The sequence below is a fragment of the Saccopteryx bilineata genome, chromosome 2 (genome assembly GCF_036850765.1).
Source record: "Saccopteryx bilineata isolate mSacBil1 chromosome 2, mSacBil1_pri_phased_curated, whole genome shotgun sequence".
Taxonomy (NCBI): domain Eukaryota; kingdom Metazoa; phylum Chordata; class Mammalia; order Chiroptera; family Emballonuridae; genus Saccopteryx; species Saccopteryx bilineata.
Genome location: NC_089491.1, coordinates 328,664,755 through 328,675,274, shown reverse-complemented (window position 1 = coordinate 328,675,274; position 10,520 = coordinate 328,664,755). Strand labels below are relative to the sequence as shown.

Genomic DNA, 10,520 nt, shown 5'->3' with positions numbered 1-10,520 from the left:
AGCTGGCTTTCCAAGTTTTAATATACATTATGTCCAATTCCCTTTGCTCCCTTTCCTTACTAATATCTAGCTACCTGCCTATACTAACGGGTTCAGAACTTTACAATGAGTACTCAGCCACTTTTTTTTTATAATAATTTTATTTTTTTAATGGGGTGACATCAATAAATCAGGATACATATATTCAAAGATAACAAGTCCAGGTTATCTTGTCATTCAATTATGTTGCATACCCACCACCCAAAGTCAGATTGTCCTCTGTCACCTTCTATCTTGTTTTCTTTGTGCCCCTCCCCACCCCCTTTCCCTCTCCCACTTTTGCCACCACCCGAGAGCATCCCCTGAGAAACACGAGAAACCCCAAGAAGCTGCACTCTCTGTGTCTCCAACGTTAGCATCATGTTTATGACCCTGGATAAATAGTTATATACTGGTGTCGATGAAGTTCATTTCTGCTATCTTCATCCTCCATTTCAGTTTTCTTTACCCAGGCTTGAGATCTTGTAACTTGAATTTAGGCAGAAGTTCCCCTAACATCTTGACCATTTAATATACATGTTTCTCCCCATCTCAGTCTCCTTTGTCTCAGTTTCAAGATATGAGTCAGTTCGTAAGCCCCACCACCCCAGAGAACTGACAAGGTTGGTTCTCTGGGCCCACAAGTTAAGGAGCAGAACTTGGCATGTGGTAACCACACTAAGATATCATTTTAAGAATATTCCTGCCATACTTAGGATTATTACTTTCTAGGGTACTTCTCAGTTGTAGGCAATAAAATTTACTCAAGGTGATTTGAAGAAGAGGCATTTATTACAAGATTCTAGGCAGCAGACAGATTCAAGGAAGTCTAGGAAAATAGAAGTAATGCAACCAGAGGAAATGCCCAGTCATCCACGAGAGAGTGGTTCCAACAGCACCGTCTGCCACTTGGCATCCATGGCACCCAGGAACAGGAAACAGAACTTGCATCACAGCTGCCCAGGAGCCTTCCATGCCTGTGAACCAAGATCAGATCTTTTTTTTCTTTTTTCTTTTTTTTCTTTCTGAAGCTGGAAATGGGGAGAGACAGTCAGACAGACTCCCGCATGCACCGGACCGGGATCCACCCGGCACGCCCACCAGGGGCGATGCTCTGCCCACCTGGGGCGTCACTCTGCAGCAACCAGAGCCACTCTAGCACCTGGGGCAGAGGCCAAGGAGCCATCCTCAGCGCCCGGGCCATCTTTGCTCCAGTGGAGCCTTGGCTGCGGGAGGGGAAGAGAGAGACAGAGAGGAAGGAGGGGGTGGGGGTAGAGAAGCAAATGGGTGCTTCTCCTATGTGCCCTGGCCGGGAATCGAACCCGGGTCCCCCGCACTCCAGGCCGACGCTCTACCGCTGAGCCAACCGGCCAGGGCCCCAAGATCAGATCTTGCCTACACAGCCACTGTCCTATGCCACTTACTTCCTCCTGGTGTGACCAGGGTGGGTGCCCCTGCTTGACCGAACCTTGGTCACATGGAGACCCCTACCTGCAAAATGTCTGCAAAATGTCATGTTTAGTTTCCCAGCCTTCAGTGAAGTCTCACAGGGAGGGATGCACAGGGAGAGCAGAGAAGGACTAAGCAATCTCTTCACAGTTTCTCTCTTTTCTTTACAATAAGCAGTAATCACTCATACCTTGGATAAACCTCACTGGCCACGATATTGCCACATCGCAAAGCTCTTCACCTCTTTCTTACACAAATACCTATTATCTGTAATTTATAGAACTCACATATTTGTCACCATTTTTCACTAATAAAAATTAGTTATTGCCAAAAAAATGTCCTTATATAGATAGGAAAATAAATAAATTCTCAAGCAATTGATGCCAGAAAAAAAATACATGTAAAATAAACAAGAATAATTAAATATGGCTACCTTGGTATTGGTTAAAATCAAGAATAACCTAATTTGAATAATTTTGAAGCTATACCATACATATGTAAGATATACCTGAGGTGATGGCAAGCTTGACAAGAAAACACCGTGCTCCTCCTTATGCTATTTACATTCTATTTTAACGGGAAAGGGGACCTTAGACTTATTCATAGGAAAGGGGAAAAAAAGATTATTGTCTATAGTAAATTTCCTTTCTTCATCCACTTTACCAAAAGTCAATGCATGTATCCCCTGACTACTATCGGTGTGGGCTGCCACAAGCTCACAGATGTCCCCTTCTTGAGAGAATTGCCAACAGGCAGCACCAGCCCAGGAACTGCAGCCTACAGCTAATGACTAAGTGACCCAAGGTATCAGAGACCAACTCCCCAGGGCCACATTGATTCTATGGTGTAATTCGTGCCCAGAGTGCCCACTGGGTTCCCACATCCCATCATTACCTAGGTTTTTTCTACCTTGTCCAACCCATCCAACATTCCTCACTTATTTTCTCCAGAGAACATTTTTTAAATACATTACTTGATCAAGTGGCTGTTCAAGTTTTTTGTTTCCAGAATCATGAACTAAGAAACAATACTGTTGTGGTAGAAAACAAATAGAAATAGCAAAGTGAAAAGAGTAGAGAAAATAACACTGGGGAACATTTTTTTTTCATTTTCTATTGCATGAGGTTTTAGAACTGTTTCTATATATTTCTGCATAGCTGATTCCAAATCCGGAATCCGTTTGTTGGTGCATGCTGTAGTTTCTATGCAATTTTAATTTCTTTTTGTTACAGTTAATGGCATGCACTGGTTTTTAAATTGGAGTTAAAGGGCAACGACTCTTGGATTGAACATAACCACAAGGCAATTAATGTTTTACAAACATCACTTTTACACAATTGTAGTTGTTTTTAAATGTAAAAAATTATTATTTGATAAAAACATCCTTTTATTTTGTTTTAAGATTGAATCATGGCTTCTTCAGGTAGGCGTCAATGTAAGAATAGTCCTGACACTGTCTGTTATATATGTAGCTGTTACACACTTCAACATCAAAGGTGCCATATTTCATCATTTGTGACACGTGCATATATTGCCTATTTTCAAGTTCTCCTTAGCGATCAAGACAAGAATTGGGCTCCTCATATTGTGTGTCATAATTGTGAGAAAATGCTTCATGACTGGACAAAAGGAAAATGCAAAGGAATTTGGTATTCCCATGGTTTGGTATGAACCTAAGGACCACAGCAGTGACTATTATTTCTGTCTGATCCAAATAAATGGCATTGGCAAGAAAAAACAGCATATGATCGCATATTCTAATATTCCTTTAGCAATACGACCTATCCCACACTCTGAGATACTCCTGGTTCCAGTTTTCAATAGTTTTATTTCTTCTAAGGACAAAGAAAGTGAACATGGTGATCAAGTGTATTTTGATAAGATGCATGAGGAAGTGGTTGTAGAATCTGAAGGGTCTTCTGATACCAAGCAGTCATTAACTCCTCAGCAGTTTAGCCAACCCAAATTGAATGACTTAGTAAGAATGACATAATAATTGTCCTCGACTTTCTGAAGTATGAGGAGCATAATTGGATCATTTGTGTGGATCTTAAAATGGTAAATTTCCTGCTAGGACAACAGAGAGGTTTCACAAAGTATCCTTGCTTTCTGTGTTTGTGGGACAGCCGAGCTCGGGAAAAACACTGGACACAGAAGGAGTGGCCAAAACTTGAAGATCTGGAAGTAGAGATGCAAAATATTGTGAATGAACCTGTAGTTAATCAAGACAGGATCATTTTTCCCCCACTTCACATCAAACTTGGCTTAATGAAGCAGTTTGTTCAGACTTTGAATAGAGAAAGTAAATGCCTTCAAAATATTATTTCTGCTTTTTCTGCCTTATCTTTCGAGAAGATAAAAGCAGGTATATTCGATGGACCTTAAATTCGAACCCTTATACTTGATGAAGAATTTGCCAAGAAGATGAATAAGGAGGAGAAAGCAGCATGGCAGTCTTCTGTGGCAGTTACAAAGAACTTCCTTGGCAACAAGAAAAGCAGAAAACTATGAACTTCTGATTCAAAGGATGCTGTTGGCTTTTTGTCACATTGGATGTAACATGAGTGTTAAGATTCATTTCCTGAACAGTCACCTTGATAAGTTTCCCGAAAATCTTGGAGCGGCTAGTGATGAGCAGACTACTGCTGGAGCATCAAATGAGATTGTCCTCAACAAGTACACAAACACAAGAGCTACAAATGCAAATTTTTGCCTGAATAAAATTTAAATAAGTTTTGCACAAATTTTATGATTAAAATAAATGTTTTAATATGTTCTATTTCAAAATTGTAAATAAATTTTGATGCAATCATATCTTTTAGTATATTAGTATATTTACTGCATTATATAAATTATTATATTTTCACAATGATGCCCAAGAAGACATTCTACTTCATTATGTTAAACTAAATGTTGAAAATTTTACAATAAGATGAAAACCTGAAATCTTGAATTGCAAAAAAAAACTGTAGCTTACAGAGAAAAACTAATGTTAGATTTGAGATCAGCACACTCGAATTAGGTAAGAACAAGTGTTTTTGTGAATGCAACAAAAATTTTGTTCCCCAGTGTAATTAGTGAAGAGAAATATATGAGAGCAAAACAGTATGAAAAATAAGGCAGATAGCCCGACCAGGCAGCAGCACAGTGGGCAACAGGCCTGGGATGCAAAGAACCCAGGATCAAATCTGAGGTTGCCGGTTTGAGTGTAGGCTCACCAGCTTGAATGTGGAGCTGTTGACTTGAGTGTGGGATCATAGACATGACTTGGGCTTGAGCCCAAGGTCACTAGCTTGAGCAAGGGGTCACTGGCTCGGCTGGAGCCCCCCCCACACACACACACACATAAGGCATGTATGAGAAGCTATCAATAAATAATGAAGGTGCCACAACAAAGAATTGATGCTTCACATCTCTCTCCCTTCCTCTCTGTCTGTTCCTGTCTGTCCCCCCTTCTCTATATATATAAAAAGAAAAGAAAAAAAGGCAGATATATGTCAAACTCTAAACACAAATAACAGAAAATATGCTTTCTTTTTAGTTGTACATGTAGCATGTTATGAAAATTGACCATCTATTAGACCAGAATAGAAAGAAGTCTAACAGCATTTGACATAATGCAATAAACCTAATATTAATAATAAAGCTGTTTAAAATGTACTTTAAATAAAAAAAAAACTTGGGTGAAGAGAGAACACAAATCAAGATTTCATAATTTATTGACAAAAACAACTAGAAAAATACATCAAATCTGTGAGATAAACTAAAGCAATATTAGTTTTATATGCCTATAAAAATACATACACAAATGAAAATTAACTAAGCACTCTACTCAAAAAGCTATAAAAGAGAAACAAGAGATAATTAATACAGATAAAAGCAACAACTAATGAATTCAAAAACAGAAATAAATAAATAAAATCAAAAAGTGTTCATTAAAAATTTTAACAGATCAAGTGTATTTTGATAGCTGACTAACTTAATCCAGAAATAAAGGTGAAAAGTAGTATTGTACAAAATTATAAATGACCAAAGAGAAATAAACCATTTAAACAAAAGGACTTTTAAAACAATTCTTGAGATGACTTTGCAAAACTCAAAGCAAATCAATTATAAATACAAATCAAATAAATTATTTTTCTATAATAATATGAGAGACAATTCTAGTTTTTTATTCTACATGTAAAGAGCTTAGAAGGTGTCCTTCCTTCCTAATAACAAGTAAGAAGCTGGACAGACTGAACGCTGACAAATACCTAGACTATGAGATGAAGTTTAACCTCGTCAGTGACATGCCATGTCAACAGCAGCAGCATGGGACTGTGGTATACTGTAATGGGAACGACACTTTACCTCTGCGGTATTCCTTCTAAAAGCCCAGTCTAACCATAAAAAATCAGACAAATCAAAATTTGGGGATACAGTATTCTACAAAATATCTGACTAATATTCTCAAAATTGTCCAGTTTATCAGAAAGTTCGAGAAACTGTCACAGACCAAAGGAGGCTAAGGTAGCATGATAACTAAATTCATTGTGATATCTTGGGTAAGATCCCAGAACAGAAAAATGACATTAAGGAAAAGCTAATGAAATTTGAATAAACTTCAGAAGTTAGTTAATAGCAATGTCACAAAGTTCAATCCTGAGCTGTGACAAATGTATGGTAGGTGCTCTATGTATCTTGATTAGCAGTAAGGGAAACCATGTATTAATGCTCTTTGTTCTATCATTACAACTCTTTGGCACATCTCACAGTATTTTAAAATCATAGTTTATATTTAAAGAGCAATGAAATTCCCTGTATAACACTTTCAACACATGGGTCATTTCTGTCTCTTGAAAGTAATTTTATTCTTCCTACTTATGTGTTTCATAAATTTTTATTGAATATCAGCACCTTATGCAGAATAGTAGAGATTGAGGTAAATAACATTTGTTCCTTAGCGACAGGCATGCTTTCCTTCTGTGAGGGTCTAAGGATGGTGGCTGACATCTCTTTCTACCTTCTTTTATTCTACATGGTCCATTCTACACATCTCTCTATGAAGGAGGTTGTCCCTCATCTGTTTCTGATTGACTAGTTGCCTCATGTTCTTTGTTCTCTGAGAAATTCGGGAAAAGTTATCATTTTGTCATTTGTCCAGCTTTCTCATTTTTCTATATCCTAAGAGTAATCATAAATCCAGGGGTTTTTCTCCCTCCTTCATTTTCTATACACTACAATCAAACATGCATGTAGAAAGAATGAAAACAGAGGAAATGATTTAAAACAGAAAAGTCTGAATATGTGAAAATTCAGAGAATCTCCACATGGGAAGGAAAATATTAGGAGCCTTCCATAATAGTTTTAAAATCTTTAAACCATGTCCTCTTCTGTTAAAATTAAAATTTCACTCCTCATGTTTCTTCCAAGAAAAGATAGCTTCTACTTAAAAATCACTATGTCTTCTGCATCTTGCCACCAATTATCTTCTTTCAGCTGAAATAAAAAGTATATTAATAATTTTCTATTTGATAAGTAAAAATGATCTATTCAGAATGTTTTCAAACTATACACCCCTTTCCTGATTCAGGTTAATAGCTCCATATAGTCTTCCCCCACCGCAATTTAAAACTAGTTCACCTATTTCAAACCCCCACTTAGCAAATATTTTTCTCCTCTATGTATGCCTATAGATAGAAGTAAGTGTAATATACTTTAGATTTTTTATACAGACACTACACACCAAGAGAGTAGCCACAAGGATGAGGATGCATATAATGGTTTGAGTGGAGGTCAGGCCTTTTCTCTTTTGCATGATTGAAAGATGGATTGTATAAAACAGAACTGCCCATCTAAGGACACAGTGCATCTAAGCCAAATGTGCTGAGCACCGAATTGCTGAAGAACCGAGGTGATGGATCAGATCAGATCAAGCATCTCTGTTCTCTTTTTGGAGGCAGAAGCAAAAATCCATTGAGGATGAAATAAGAAACATCCACAGTGTGAGGCCTGAAGAACACAGCCCACCTTCTGTTTCTGTTTTTTTGTTTGTTTGTTTTTGTGACAGACAGAGAGAAAGATAGAGAGAGGGACAGATAAGGACAGACAGACAGGAAGGGAGAGAGATGAGAAGCATCAATTTTCATTGCAGCACCTTAGTTGTTCATTGATTGCTTTCTCATATGTGCCTTGACGGGGGGGGGGGGGGGGCTACAGCAGAATGAATGACCGCTGGCTCAAGCCAGCAACCTTGGGCTCAAGCCAGCGACCATTGGGTCATGTCTATGATCCCACGCTCAAGCCAGAGACTCCATGCTCAAGCCAGATGAGCCTGTGCTCAAGTTGGCGACCTCGGGGTTTTGAACTTGGGTCCTCTGCATCCCAGTCCAATGCTCTATCCACTGTGCCACTGCCTGGTCAGGCTGTTTCTGGAATTTTTAAGAAAAAAATGTGTAATGATTACCACTGATGAGTAAAATCTAATCTTGCCACAGTGTTTCCTGAATTTTATCATAGGAATCATCTGGTTTCCTATTAAAAATAAAGAGTCCTTGGAGAAGCTCCTCAGAACCTCAGAACCAAGGCCCATGGGACTCTTTGAATCACAATTATTTGGGAATCTTAGAACACAGTCTCTTCCCAATTTCTTGCCCTAAAGCACATTTTGTGTTACTAGCAAATCATTTCTGATGGTTAAGGCATGATAATCCTGATGCTTAACACTAAATTATTAAATACTGGGAGCTTCCTGGGTGCTTGTTAATTTATCATTTCCTTTCTGGAGCTCAAAACTGAATCTCCTTACAGTAAATTTTAGTGAAAAACTGGTAGCACACTAAGCAAAGTATGTTGTTTATATTACTTTGAATAATTTTCTTTAGAAAATTATTTAAGGACAAAAGAAATAACCATAACCTGCTAACATTTTTTTTTTAGTAAGAGGAGAGGAGATAGTGAGACAGACTCCTGCATGAGCCCTAATGGGGATCCACCCACATCCCGTCTGGAGTTGATGCTAGAGTAATTAGCTATTTTTAGCGCCTGAGGTTGACTCTCAGACCAACTGAGCTATCCTCAGTGCCCAGTGCTCAAACTAGTCAAGCCATTGGCTGTGTGTTGGCAGGGAGAGAGGAAGAAAGAGAAAAGGAGAAGAAAGAGGGGAAGAGAAGCAGATGGTCATTTCTCATGTGTGTCCTGTTCAGGGATCAAACCCAGGACATTCATATGCCAGGCCACCCTGCTATTCACTGAGCCACAGGCCAGGGCCAAGATAACCTTTTAAACAAATTATTGCAATGCATGTAAAATTATACATGCAGAAAAATATCAAAAGTTACTTATGTGAAACAGGACTGACAGAGAGCAGGATCATTGCTGCAAATCTCTTGAGATCCTGTCTCAACCTCTTTGTGAAATATCCAAGGCTATGCACTTCAGGGAAAGTGCATAGTATTTGCTTTACTCAAAAGGGGGAGTTTCTAATGGAAAGAACTGTGTCTTTTGTAGAAAAGACCCAGCGTATTAAGCTTGGTTTTAATTTTGGGGGAAAAGATGAAAATACTTTGGAAGAGCTCTTTGAATTTTCCTACAAACTACCTCCTAAGCTTTGATTCCTAACCTGTAGGCAGTATTGCTTTTTCTTTACTTTTTAAATTTGTTTCTTACTAAAGTATAGTCAGCATACAATATTATATTAGTTTCCAATGTACAACATAGTGATTCGACCATTTTATACATTACAATATGATCACCACATAAGCCTAGTAACCATCTGTCACCATACAAAGTTACTACAATCTTGTTGACTCTTTTCCCCGTGTTGCACGTGGCATCCGAGTTATTTATTTGAGAACTGGAAGTTTGTACCTCTCATTCTCCTTCACCATTTTCATTCACCCCCAACCCCATTCCCTTCTGGCAATCATTACTTTGTTCTCTGTGTCTACGAGTCTGTTTCTGCTTTGTTTGGTTTTCTGTTTTAGACTCTCCATGTAAGCAAAATCATGTGATATTTTTCATTTTCCGTCTGACTTATTTCACTTAGCATAATACCCTCTAAGCCTAGCCATGTTGTAGCAAGTTAATTCTTTCTTATAGGTGATTAATATTCCACTATGTGTGTCTCTATCCATATATGACACATCTTCTTCATCCACTCATCTATTGATGCACACGTAGGTTGCTTCTGAGTTTTAATTATTAGAAATAATGCTGCAATGAACATAGGGATGCACATATCTTTTTGATTTAGTATTTTTAAAGTAAATATCCAGGAGTGGAATTATCAGATTGTGTGATCATTCTATTTATATTTTTTTGAGAAACTCATTCAGCTCAACATAAAAAAAAAGTAATTGATTAAAAAATGATCAGAGGACTTGAACAGACATTTCTTCAAAGAGGACATACAATTGGCCAACAGACATATGAAAAAATGATCAACATCACTAATCATCAGAGAAATGCAAATAAAACTATAATGAGATATCATCACCTTCTACATGTCAGAATAATTATTATAAAAAAGTCAACAAGGCCCTGGCTGGTTGGCTCAGTGGTAGAGCGTCGGCCTGGGGTGCAGAAGTCCCAGGTTCGATTCCCGGCCAGGGCACACAGGAGAAGCGCCCATCTGCTTCTTCACCCCTCTCCCTCTCCTTCCTCTCTGTCTCTCTTTTCCCCTCCCGCAGCTGAGGCTCCATTGGAGCAAAGATGGCCCGGGCGCTGGGGATGGCTCCTTGGCCTCTGCCCCAGGTGCTAGAGTGGCTCTGGTCGCAACAGAGCGACGCCCCATAGAGGCAGAACGTCACCCCCTGGTGGGCGTGCTGGGTGGATCCTGGTCGGGCACATGCAGGAATCTGTCTGACTGTCTCTCCCAGTTTCCAGCTTCAGAAAAATACAAAAAAAAAAAAAAAATCAACAAATAACAAGTGTTAGCAAGGGTATGGAGAAAAGGGAATTGTAAGTGAAATTGTAAATTAGGCAATGTTTCTTAATGTTTGGTTCAAGATGATCTGAGTCGCAATAATTTAAGTATGTATTTAAAATACAAATTCCTAGGCCTCTATCAA

The 10,520-nt window shown here is 38.6% G+C and overlaps 1 non-coding gene across 1 annotated transcript; it reads left to right on the top strand.

Moving 5' to 3' along the window:
• Window positions 1–9,987: 9,987 nt before the first annotated feature.
• TRNAP-GGG (transfer RNA proline (anticodon GGG)) lies at window positions 9,988–10,063 on the top strand. The gene has a single exon. It is a non-coding gene; the product is annotated as a tRNA-Pro (tRNA).
• The last annotated feature ends 457 nt before the right edge of the window (window positions 10,064–10,520 follow it).